This window comes from Rattus rattus, chromosome 4 (assembly GCF_011064425.1).
Source record: "Rattus rattus isolate New Zealand chromosome 4, Rrattus_CSIRO_v1, whole genome shotgun sequence".
Taxonomy (NCBI): domain Eukaryota; kingdom Metazoa; phylum Chordata; class Mammalia; order Rodentia; family Muridae; genus Rattus; species Rattus rattus.
Window position 1 is genome coordinate 127,591,807 of NC_046157.1, and position 13,742 is coordinate 127,605,548.

The 13,742-nt window shown below is 36.6% G+C and overlaps 1 pseudogene; it reads right to left on the minus strand.

The window, feature by feature from the left end:
* Window positions 1-5,718: 5,718 nt before the first annotated feature.
* Window positions 5,719-13,072, minus strand: LOC116898176 (annotated as a pseudogene).
* Window positions 13,073-13,742: the final 670 nt, after the last annotated feature.

The following is a 13,742-nucleotide window of genomic DNA, read 5'->3' on the forward strand; positions in this document are numbered from 1 at the left end:
TGTGACTGGAGTGTTTCCAACCAGAGAAGCTCATTAGAAACCAAAGACTCAGGGTGGTTATTCCCCAAGGGTGGTGTAGGCAGCCTGCACCTGGCAAGTATCAACATCCCAGATTCTGAGAAAGTAGCAACTACTCTGTACAAGCCATTTGCTTAGATTTAAGGAAATCTGTTGTTAGGTTTAGGCAGAACAATTTAGCAGTGAGCTCCTCTTACCACTAAATGACAGAAAATCAAAATTCCCAGATGTCACACAAGGGACAGTCTTGTAAACAAGACTAAAGGTAATCAGCCTCACATCTGCTATATTAAAAATGTTGGCAAAACTCTCCAGGGAGAAAAATACAATGATATAGAGTTAAACCATAGAGAACCAGGAATCCTAGAGAATAGCATTAGGCTTTTCATGTTGATTAAAGAAAGAAAAAGTTTTCCTTTCTTCTGGACTCAACTTACAGGCAAGATATCATGTTGAGTTACAATTTTTTGTGAATAAAGGTTCAAAATGTATAGGCTAGTCATCAGAATTGGAAGGGTGGTGGTTTTGGAGAGATGGCTCAGCGGTTAAGTGCACTGATTGCACTCCCAGAGGTCCTGAGTTCAATTCCCAGCAACCACATGATGGCTCAAAATAATCTGTAATGGGGTTTGATATGTCTGATGAGAGGAACAGTGTACTCATGCATAAAAAAAATAAATACAATAAATAAACAAACAAGTAAATTAATCTTAAAATGAGATAATAAGAAAGGTACACCTTTGTAAGACTATTTTGAACAAAAAATGACGTGCTTGGTTTGTAAACATATAAAGAAATTACCTCAATTGAAAAATGAGGAAAAGATTCGTAAGCCTTTTAATCAAGTGTGGCCCTTCAACAGGAATGTAGTACAGCTTACAACTTTCCATATGTTTATATCCATTCAATTGTGTCTTTACAAATACAAATCATACTTTAAAAGAGAATTTTATTTTAAGTTAAACTTAGGAAACACACACACACACACACACACACACACACACAGTTTTCTGATCAAACTCACTATTCTTTCTTGTTATCTTGTTCTCCAGAATCACCTGTTTCAAAATATGCCTACCTCTCACATGCATGTCCTTTTTCTTTTGTAACCTGTTAGTTATAGAAGGTTCATCCATGTGTGCATGGCCATGAATTTATCCACTAGAACATAGGCAATCCACAGTGGCTAAATCACTGAAGAAAATAACTATACCTACCTCAGCTGTTATTAACTGTCAGTAGTTCTTTAGGGAGGGCCAGGGCCCCATGAGCCCACCACCATCCATGACTAATTACTAAAAATCAGATATTGTGAAGATTCTGTGTAGTTAATTTTAGCTTCGGTGAGGTCAAGAGTTCTGGTATGCTTTGAATAAGATTGCCCTCCATGGCCTCCGATATTTGAATATTTAGGGAGTACTTTAGGATATGTAGACTTGTTAGAGTAGATGCAGCCTTATGATAGAATGTATGTCACTGGGGGTAGGATTTGTGATTGCAAATATTGGGTCTTCAGGTAGAACAATTTCCAATTTTCTGAGAAACTGACAGATCGTTTTCCAAAGTGGTTTTACCAGCTTGCAAATCCACCAGCAAATGAGGAGTGTTCCTCTTTCTCTACATCCTCAGAAGCATCTGATATCAAACTGAGCGTTTTATCTTAACCATTCTGATTGGTATGAGATGGAATCTCAGGGTCATGTTGATGTGAATTTCCCTGATGACTAAGGATGTTAAACATTTCTTTAGGTACTTCTTGGCCATTCGAGATTCCTGATTTGAGAATTCTTTGTTTAGCTCTGTAGCCCATTTTTAATAGAGTTATTTGGTTCTCTAGTGTTTAACTTCTTGATATATATATATATATATATATATATGTATACACACACACATATATAGGATATATATTATATTGGATATATATTATATATTATACATATTGGATATATGTTATAATATATATATATATATATATTATATTGGATATTAGCCTTCTATCAGAGGCAGGGTTGGTAAAGGTATTTTTCCCAATCTGTAGGTTGACATTTTGTACTGTAGACAGTGCAGAAGCTTTTCACTTTTATGAGATCCTATTTGTCTATAGTTGATCTTAGAGCCTGAGCCATTGGTGTTCTCTTCAGGAAAATGTCCCCTGTTCCTATGTGTGCAATGAGTCAAGTCTCTTTCCCATTTTCTCTTTGATTAGATTCAGTGTATCTGGTTTTACATGTAGGTCCTTGATCCACTTGGACATGAGCTTTGTACAAGGAAATAAGAAAAGATCAATTTGCATTTTTCTACATGTAGACCACCACTTGGGTCAGCACCATTTCTTGAATAAGTTGTCTTTTTTTCACTGGATGGTTTTAGCTTCTTTGTCAAAGATCAAGTGACCATAGATGTGTGGGTTCATTTCTGAGTTTTCAATTCTATTCCATTGCTCTACAGGTCTGTCTCAGTACCAATGCCATGCAATTTTTATCACTATTGATCTGCAGTTGAGTTTGAGGTCAGGGATGGTGATACTCTCTGTCATAGTCAGGGTTTCTATTCCTGCACAAACATCATGAACAAGAAGCAAGTTGGGGAGGAAAGGGTTTATTCAGTTACATTTCCACATTGTGGTTTATTGCCAAAGGAAGTCAGAACTGGAACTCAAGCAGATCAGGATGAAGGAAATATTGCAGAGGCCATGTAGAGATGTTACTTGCTTCCCCTGGCTTACTCAGCTCGCTCTCTTATAGAACCCAAGACTACCAGCCCAGGGAAAGTTGGATCCTCCCCCTTTGTTCATTAATTGAGAAAATACCTTACAGATGGATCTCGTGGAGGCTTTTCCCCAACTGAGACGCCTTTGTCTGTAATAACTCCAGCTTGTGTCAAGTTGACACACAAAACCAGCCAGTACAATTGACCCCTTGTCAACTTGATTCACAAACACATCACTATTAAGTCTCAACCCTTACTTTCTTTCTTATTCATCCCTAAGATCTAAATAACTTTAAGAGTCCCACAGTCTTTACCCATTAAAAATTCAATTCCTTTAAAATATCCAATATCTTTTAAAATTCAAAGTCTTTTTAAAATTCAAAGTCCTTTAACTGTGGACTCCACTAAAATACTTTCCTACTTCAAGAGGGAAACATATTAGGCCATAGTCACAATCAAAAGCAAAATCCAACTCCAACCGTCCAATGCTGGTTTCACTCACGATCTTCTAAATTGTTCCAAGGGCTTAGGTAACTTCTCCAGCTCTGCCCTTTGTAACACACATCTTGTCTTCTCGGCTCCAACTGCATGTATTTTACTGCTGCTGCTGTTCTTGGTGGTCATCTCATGGTACTGGCATCTCCAAAACACTGCTGTCTTCTGCTGCAACTAGGCTTCACCAATAGCCTCTCATAGGCTCTCTTTATGGTACCAAGCCCCAACTCATTTGCATGATCCTTCAGTCCTGGGCCATCAATTGCAACTGAGGCTGCTTCTTCACCAATGGCTTCCATCGTTCTCTTACGGGGTCCTGCCTCAGCTGCTGTTCATGACCCCTTCCTGCCTTCAAAGCCAGTACCACCTGGATGGCTCTTGCACATTACCAAGTCCAGCCACAGCACAAGGTACAACCTTGGAATCTCTGGAACACAGCCTCTTTGTACCCTCAGAAAACACTTCCCAGAAGATTCTACCTCAATGATGCTGGTCTCTTCTTAATCACCACTAATTTCTTAGCTAGAGCTGATCAATATCAATAGTCCCAGTAATGCAAAGTTCTCACTTTAGTAGTTCTGGTATCTTGTTAATCACAGCTGATTCTTCAGCCCCAGCTAACCAAAACCACAGAATCTTCACAATCAAAATAGCAACACCCTGATAAAGGTCTTTAATGTTCCCTCTGAAATTTCACAAGCCAGGCCTCCATCATCTGCACTGCTTTCAACATCATCTTCCAAGCTCCTACAGAACATCCCACAGAGCTCTTAACATCCCAATGGCTCTTCTAGCTCAAAGTTCCAAAATCCTTCCACAGTCTTCCCTAAAACATGGTCAGGTTGTCACAGGAATACCCCACTATGCTGTTATCAATTTGTCCTAGGGTTTCAATTCCTGCACAAACATCATGTCCAAGAAGTAAGTTGGGGAGGAAAGGGTTTATTCAGCTTACACTTCTACATTGCTGTTCATCACCAAACAAAGTCAGGACTAGAACTCAAGCAGGTCAGGAAGCAGGAGCTGATGCAGAGGCCATGGAGAGATGTTTCTTATTGGCTTGCTTCCCCTGGCTTGCTCAGCTTGCTTATAGAAACCAAGACTACCAGTCTAGGGACAGCATAACCCACAATAGGCTGGATCCTTCTCCTGATCACGAGTTGAGAAAATGCCTTACAGCTGGAACTCATGGAGGCATTTCCTCAACTAGACTCCTTTTTCTGTGATAACTCCAGCTTGTTTCACATTGACACCCAAAACCAGTCAATACACCCCCATAAGTTCTCTTATTGTTGAGAATAGTTTTCCCTATCCTGAGGGCTTTTTTTTGTTTTTGTTTTTGTTTTTGTTGTTTTTGTTCCAAATGAATATGAGAACTGTTTTGTTTTTTTTTCCATCTCTGTGAAGAATTGAGCTGGAATTTTGATGGGGATTGCCTTGAATTTGAAGATTGCTTTTGGCAAGCTGACCATTTTTGCTATGTTAATCCTGATGATCCATGAGCATGAGAGATCTTTCTATCTTCTAAGGTCTTCTTGAATTTCTTTCTTCAGAGACTTGAAGTTCTTGTCATGTAGATATTTCACTTGCTTGCTTAGAGTCACATCAAGAGATTCTTTATTATTTGTGACTATTGTGAAGGGTGTCATTTCCCTAATTTTTTTCATTTTCAGCCCGTTTATCCTTTGAGTAGAGGGAAGCTACTGATGTGTTTGAGTTAATTTTATATCCAGCCACTTTGTTTGAGTTGTTCATCAGCTGAAGGAGCTCTCTGGTTGAATATTTGGGGTCATTTAGTATACTATCATGTCATCTGCAAATAGTGATTTTTTTTAAAGTAAAACTCAAATTTAGGAAACAAAGGAATAAATGGGGTTTTCAAGTTTTCGCATCATGGTTATTTTTTAAGACATCTGATTCATGACAGTACTTATCCATACAAAATATCTGTCTATTTTTGTCATTTGTACTTTGTTTAATCTTATATTCATAAATATATTTAAATCAATTATTATATGGTAACACACGTTGCTTAAGCTGGTAATAACGGATAACAGCTCTATAGTAACTTGCAAGTTCATATAAATATTTGAATTTTATGAAAAAAATGCCTTTTCTTTTTACATGACTGGGACCTAATGTCAGGGACAGATAGAAAAATACTTCTGTTTTCTATTTCCCAGCCAGAACAAAAATCTGTGATGCAACATTTTCATTATGTAAGAGTTACTTTATACATTTCAGTAAGGATATCATATAGCCTTTTCTGAAATAAAATATCTGGGGTGCTAATGAAGGAAAACGCTTAATAAGCTTATTTATTTTAATCAAATCTTCCAGTAAGAAATGAAGGATCTGCTGGCTTTACTTAGAAGGCTGTGTAAATATTTTCTGTCAAAACTACATACCCACATGAGCAAATGTGTGCAGTTCAACACCACTCCCTACAGGAAACCTGAGCACTCCACGTCACAGTTCCCAGAGGACTTTTCAACCTCAGAATTCCATGTCTTCCCTGACTTGCTTCTCTCTGGATTTCACCCATGCTTTATTAATGGCTTGCTTCCTGTCATCATCTGTGGCTTCAAACATTTTCTTTAGAAAATTCATTAATCCCTTCCTAGAATCTGCCTCAGTGTCATAGGAAGGCTTTTCTCTTTGCATTCTTTTTTCCACTGGAGTTAAGTATTCCCATCCTGTGTCTTACAGCTTTCTTTATACATAGGGTAATAACTTATCAGTCTTGCCTTTTTTTGAACTGCTTTCCATAGAGATAGCTTTCTCAAGATTGTTCACAACCATGGAGTCATTCTTGCCGTTGAGGCTGTTAGCAAAAGATCAAAAGACCTCTCTTAGAAGTGTGCCTGCCCTGCACATTCTCAGAGGTTACCTGATGAAGCCCAGTTAAGGTAATATAGATTCTCGCAAATTTATCTGACTGATCACATCCATAATTACTGATTTTCATGGTATATCCTGTTTTAAGAGGAGCAACTACAGCAGCTGGCTTTTCATTATCAAGTTCTGGTTTCTTCTGTGACTTCTGTTGCATCGTGTTCTTTAGTTTTGACTTTATCTTGGATTTTTCACTTGTAAGAGTCTTTTCCTAGTGGACTTTTCCAGTAACACCTGGACCTCTCTCCAAAGCAGCAGCTGTGCTGTGGTGCATCAGCAGTGCCCCAAAGAAGACAGGAAAAGCCTAACATCACCCACAAGCATCACAGCTGCTGTGCCTAGCTACACTGACCCAGCAGGACTTGGTGGCTCACCCTCCTCACAAGGCAGCTCAAATGTGATATTTTGACTTCTTCCTTTCCAATTTGTATCCCTTTGACCTCCTTTTGTTGTCCAATTGCTCTGGCTAGGTCTTCAAGTACTATATTGAATAGGTAGGGAGAGAGTGGTCAGCCTTGTCTACTCCCTGATTTTAGTGGGATTGCTTCAAGTTTCTCTCCACTTAGTTTGGTGTTGGCTACTATTTTGCTGTATGTTACTTTTACTATGTTTATGTATGGGCCTTGAATTCCTGTTGTTTCCAAAACGTATATCATGAATTTTGTCAAATTCTTTTTCAGCATATAATTAGATGACTATGTGATTGTATTTGAGTATCTTTATAATGAGTTACATTGATAGATTTCCCTAAATTGAAAGATGTCAGCATCCCTGGGAAGAAGCCTATTTGATAACTGTGAATCATTGTTTTGATGTGATTTTGGATTTTGTTTGCAAGAATTTTATTGAGTATTTTTGAATCAGTATTCATAAGAAAAATATGTCTGAAATTCTCTTTCTTTTCTGGGTCTTTGTGTGGTTGAGGGATGATCATAATTGTGGCTACAAATTAGGTAGTGTTCCTTCTGTTTCTATTTTGTAGAATAGACTGAAGAGTATTGGAGTTTGGTCTGCTTTGAAGTTCTGATAGAATTCAGCACTAAACCCATCTGGTCCAGGACTTTTTTTGGGTAGGAGACTTTTAATAATTGCTTCTATTTCATTAGGGGTTATAGAACTGTTTAGATGGTTTATCTGATCCTGATTTAACTTTGATACCTTGTATCTGTCTAGAAAATTATCTATTTCAACAAGATTGTCAAGTTTTATTGAGTATAGGTTTTTTTAAAGTAGGATTTGATAATTTTTTTAATTTCTTCAGTTTCTGTTTTATGTCTCACTTTTCATTTCTGATTTTGTTAATTTGGATACTGTCTCTGTGATCTCTGGTTAATCTGGCTAAGGGTTTATCTTATTAATTTTCTCAAAGAACGAGCTCCTGTTTTTGTTGTTTTTTGTATAGTTCTCTTTCTTTCTACTTGGTTGATTTCAACCCTGAGTTTGATTATTTTCTGCCATCTACTCCTCTTGGTTATATTTGCTTCTTTTTGTTCTAGAGCTTACAAATGTGCTGTTAAGGTACTAGTGTATGCTTTCTCCAATTTCTTTTTGGAGGCACTGAGAGCTATGAGTTTTCCTCTTAGCACTGCTTACAATGTGTTCTGTAAGTTTGGGTATGTTGTGCCTTCATTTTCATTAAATTCTAAAAAGTCTTTAATTTCTTTCTTTATTTCTTCTTGACCAAATTATCATTGAGTAGAAAGTTCTTCATCTTCCATGTGTACGTGAGATTTCTGTCATTTTTATTGTTATTGAAGACCAGCCTTAGTCCATGGTGATCTTATTGGATGCATGGGATTATTTCAATCTTCTTGTATCTGTTGAAGCTTGTTTTGTGACCAATTATATCGTCAATTTTGGAGAAGGTACCATGAAATGCTGAGAAGAATGTGTATACTTTTGTTTTAGGATGAACTGTTCTATAGATATCTGTTAAATCCATTTTGTTCATGACTTCTCTTAGTCTGTTTATGTCTCTGTTTAATTTGTTTCCATGAACTGTCCTTTGAAGAGAATGAAGTGTTGAAGCCTCTCACTATTATTGAGGCTCAATGTGTGTTTTGAGCAAAGTTTCTTTAATGAATTTGGGTGCCCTTGCATTTGGAGCATAGATGTTCAGAACTGAGAATTCATAATTGTTTCTTTCTGTTATTTTTGTAGTTAGAGGTAGATTATGTTTGCGTGACTCTCTTCCTCTTGATTTTTGGAAAGAAGATTCGTTTCTAGAATTTTCTTGAGTGTAGTGTCCATTCTTGTGTTGGAGTTTTCCATCTATTATTCCTTGTAGGACTGGATTTGTGTACACATATTATTTAAATTTGGTTTTGTCCTGGAGTATCTTGGTTTCATCATCTATGGTAATAAAGAGTTTTGCTGGGTAAAATAGCCTGGGCTGACATTTTTGTTCTTCTAGGGTCTGTATGGCATCTGTACAGGATCTTCTGGCTTCTGGAGTCTCTGTTGAGAAATCTGGTGTAATTCTGATTAGCCTGCTTTAATATGTTACTTGACCTTTTTCCCTTACTGCTTTTAATACTCTTTCTTTGTTTCTGCATTTGGTGTTTTGATTATTATGTGATGGGAGGAATTTCTTTTCTGGTCTAATCTATGTGGGGTTCTGTAGGCTTCTTTTATGTTTATGGTCATCAATTTCTTTAGATTAGGCATGTTTTCCTCTATAATTTTGTTGAAGATGTTTATTGGCCCTTTGAGTTGGGAATCTTAGCTCTCTTATATACCTATTATCTTTAGGTACGGTCTTTTCATTGTGTTCTGGATTTGATGAATGATTGGGTTAGGAGCTTTTAGCATTTTGTGTTTTCTTTGACTGTTGCTTTAATATTTTCTATAGTATCTTCCGCAGCTGAGATTCTCTCTTCTATCTCTTGCATTCTGTTGATGATGCTTGCATCTTTGACTCCTGATCTCTTGCTAGGTTTTCTATCTCCAGGATTGTACCCCTTTGTGATTTCTTTATTGTTTCTATCTCCATATTTAGATGGTTTTGTTCAATTCCTTCACCTGTTTGGTTGGGTTTTCCTGTATTTCTTTAAAGGAATTAGATGTTTCCTCTTTAAGGGCTTCTATCTCTTTACTCGTCTTCTCCTATATTTCTTTAAGGATGTTATTTATGTCCTTCTTAACGTCCTTTATCATCATCATGAGATGTGATTTTCATCTTGCTTTTCAGAGGTGTTGGGTTATCCATGGCTTGCTGTGTGCTGTGTTCTGATGATGCCAAGTAGTTTCTGTTTCTGTTGCTTATGTTCTTGTGCTTGCCTCTGGTTAACTGGTGTTAGCTGGTCTTTCTGTCTCTGACTTCAGCTTGTACCTCCTATAAGCCTGTGAGCCTCTGATGTGTCAACTATGCTGGAGGACAAGTTTTCTCTGGGTGGGATTGAGGTACGGAAGGCTTGACACATGGTCAGCTCCAGAGTACAGATGGAAACAGGAAGGATCCTTTCACTGACTGTGATGAGGTCCCTGGGTTCACTGGGTCCTGGGCATGTCCCACTTGTACCAGGTATTGGGGTAGTAGTGATGGTCTCACCTGTGAGCTTGGGCATGTCTGCATTCCTACGGACAAGTTTTCTCTGAGTGGGATTGGGATGTGGGGGGTAGGAGTCATCTTCCAGGCACAGATGGAAACCAGAAGGATCCTGTCCCTGACTGAGATGAGGTTCCTGGGTCCCCTGGGCTGAAATCAGCAGTGTTTTCACACATTATTATTCGTGACATTCTGTATCATTGTACATCTTTTTGTACTGATAAACTGTGGCTTATTTATCCAAGTATCAATTTCTATATGTCGGACTGTCCTGGGTAAAACGGAACAAGCACCACCCAACTGTCAGGGGATTGACATTTTAGTTATAAAACGTAGCAAGTAATTCACAAAAATTCCACAGCGTGACATCTGAATAGAGACTGCGTTAGCCAACAGAAAGAGTGATCACAGACAAGGATATGTTGTGTATTTGTATCTGTTAAAAATATTTAAAAATGTTGAGTCCAGAGAATGAGGAGTTCAACTTTTAAAAGATCACTCTGGGAACAAATTAACAGTAATTTTATGAAAAGAAGCTTGCATTTGAAGTTTTTCCTCACTTGCATCTGTAGCAATTTGAGTGAGAAAACACTATACTATAAACACAAGAGGTAAAATAAGCTGCTCACACAGAAAATATGGGAAGAAAGAGAAGATGAGAGTGTCAATATTGCTCAACGTGGTCAAGGTATAAAATGGAACTCATAGATTCAGAAATATTTCTATAAATATGTCCTTTGTAATAAAAATTTATTTTACTTTTCATGTATTTTATCATATATTTTTGTTTCATTTTAACTTATTTTACATGACATACAGGTATTTGATCTGCCACTTTTTGTCTTTATGTGTTTGAGTAATAAGCTTATGAAGTAATTCTTTACCTCCAAAATTCATCATGTATTTTTCCATTAAATTTGTGGCTTTACTTTTATGTTGATATTACATTTAAAATCTGTTTTTGAATAAAATATGAATAATGAATATCTTTTTCAAATTCCTAGTTACAACAACACCATTAATCAGTTAATCTGCCTTTTCTTTGTCCCAAAGCATACTAATCAATACACCTCATAATGTATAATCTTTTCTACATGTCTAGGCTCCTAGCTAATGCTGTCCTCTCTAGAATGACATCACCCCATTGCTATTGGCATTCCAATGTGGTCCACCTTATTCTTTTTCTTGCTTCCATTTTCTTTTATTGAATATTTTTTATTTATATTTTAAATGTTATATCCTTTCCTGGTTTCCCCTCCAGAAACCCTCTATCCATCTACTTCCTGCTGCTTCTATGAGGGTGCTCCCCCACCCACCATTCCACTCCCTCCTACCACCCTGCCCTGACATTCCCCTACAATGGGGAGTCAAGCCTTCACAGGACCTAGGTCCTCACCTCCCATTGATGCCCCACAAGGCCATCCTCTGCTACATATGCGGCTGGAGCCATAGGCCAATCCCTGTGTACTCTTGGGACGATGATTTAGTCTCTGGCAGGTCTGGGGGTTCTGGTTGGTTAATATTGTTGTTCTTCTTATGGTCTCCTTCAGTCCTTTCTCTAACTCCTCCATTGGAGACTCTGTTCTTAGTTCTAGTTCATTGGTTGGATGCGAGCATCTGCCTCTGTATTTGTCAGGCATCTGCAATATTGTCTGGGTTTGCTGTCTGGATCCCCCATATGGAGCAGTCTCTGGATGGCCATTCCTTCAATCTTTGCTCCACACTTTGTCTCCATATTGCCTCCTGTGACTATTTTTGTTCTCCCTTCTAGGAAGGACTGAAGCATCCACATTTCGGTCTTCCTTCTTCTTGAGTTTCATGTGGTCTCTGAATTGTATCTTGGGAATTCTGAGCTTTTGGGCTAATAGCCACTTATCAGTGAGTGCATACCATGTGTGTTCTTTTGTGGTTGGGTTACCTTACTCAGGAAGATATTTTCTAGTTAATTTGTCTTTTATCCACTGATTTTGACGTCACTTTCATTTGACATTTAGAATCATTTTATTTTGGCATATTTCTGGAATTTGCATTTTCATTTATCTACCCAAACATTGTCAATAAGAAATTATTTTCTCAGATATTGGACTTTAATAATACTTTAATAATAAATATAGAAATTATGTCTTCATCTTTATTTTTTTGAGAATTATTTCTTTTACTCTTTTATAGTCCTTATTCCAAATGAAGTAAAGATCATACAATCAAAATTAAGACAAAAATAGAATAGCTTCATACCGGAAATCCTCAAGATATTAGCTAGAATTGTTGTAAGTTTTTGTGATCCAGTATTTGATTTTAAAAATTAACAAAATACATAATGAAAACAAAGAAAAAATCAGTAATTTTTCTTTAATCTTTGTGTAGTCAAGATAAGTTCATTTATAATGTTTTTAATACAAAAATTTTTGGAACTCATATTTTATAACAGAAATTATACTGAAATAATGTATTTTATAAACATTACATTTTTAGTGCGTAATCACTCATGATAACAAACTTGTCCATAATTACTGATAACTTATAATCTTCAAATCATACTTGTTTACCTTAAATGAAAGAAATAACCTCAAGTTGCTTTGTTCCCACATATTTAAGGCCCAATTCAGAGCTCAACATTTAGATGTTATTTAATTTACGGGTATCAAAATATGGCTTTTGAGTTTTTAAAGCAAAAAACATTCTGATATTGCAATTATATGATATTGATTTTCACAGTTAAATCTTTATTCTTTATTTGCTAAATGTAGAGTCTCTTCTTCCCATGAAAAGGATTAAATAACTTGTTACTGTTCATGAGTCACAGGATAAAACATTTTTAAAGATATAAAAATAATATAACTTTAAAATAACTTTGAGAATTGTGTGAGAGTTGTAGCATGGTGTTTATATGCATAGCTGTAGTTTGGAATAAAATAGACTATGTCCAAACAGCTTTGTCAAGAAATGGATGAAGCCAGGGTTCAGTTCATGCTCAGGAATTAAGAATTGAAATTGTAATGTGTAATTAAGTTATATTGTGTTATATTTGTGGTATCTGACCACTTATATAAGTTTTTACCCTAATCAAAAAAAAAATCCACACATCCCACACTAGCCTAGCCATTCAAGTAAGACATAACGAAATTGTAACAATTGTCAAAGATTTTTGTCCCTTTGTCTCAGATTTTGTCTATTGTTTTCTTGTAATGGACCCTAGCTTGTGTCGACATTCCTCAGTTTTTCCTTCTTTTTTTTTTTTTTAGCTTAAGCATTCAGTTCCTCTCTTTTCTAAACATTCCCACCAGTTCTTAGGGGTCACTTTGTTTTTGGCAGGTGACTGCCTTTCGACTCCACACAGACTAAGATAAGAACACCCCATTCTGACTGAGTGCCCTTTAACTCCTTTAGTCCTTTCTCTAACTCCTCCATTGGAGACCCCGTTCTTAGTTAAATGGTTGACTTCGAGCATCCACCTGTGTATTTGTCAGGCATCTGCAATATTGTCTGGGTTTGCTGTCTGTATATGGGAACTCAATAGGTAGCAGAAAGTCATTGTGAAAATTAAATAGTTCACTGCTGATAGCTATGAGTCATTTACTTCAATGGCAAAAATTAGTAGATGTCTATAAGAGGAGAACTGGGAGGGCCACAGTGTTTGGGATGTTAATTAATTAATTAATTAATTAATTAATTAAAAAATTAGTAGATATGCATTCATCACCCAGTGGTAAAGTCACATCAAATCTACCCAAATATTCACTTCAACAATTTTACACTGCTTTTACTAGAATGTATTATTGTTTAATTGACAAAATATCTAATGTCCCAAATTGAATCAATATAAAAGTGTGACAACTAGAAGTATCTTCTATGCTTGTTATGTTCTTACATAGAAATATGAATTGCACCTACAGAAATGAGAAGCTATAACAGGGAAAAGCTATTTACAGAAAGGTAGTTTTAGATATCCATTGGCTAATGACAGCAACAGTTAATAATTGCTCTCCTGTCATTATTAAGACTGACTAGTTTTACTCTGTATCCCATCATTAACCAATGAGCTATTCTCTATTTCACCATCAGTAGTGATGAAAATCTC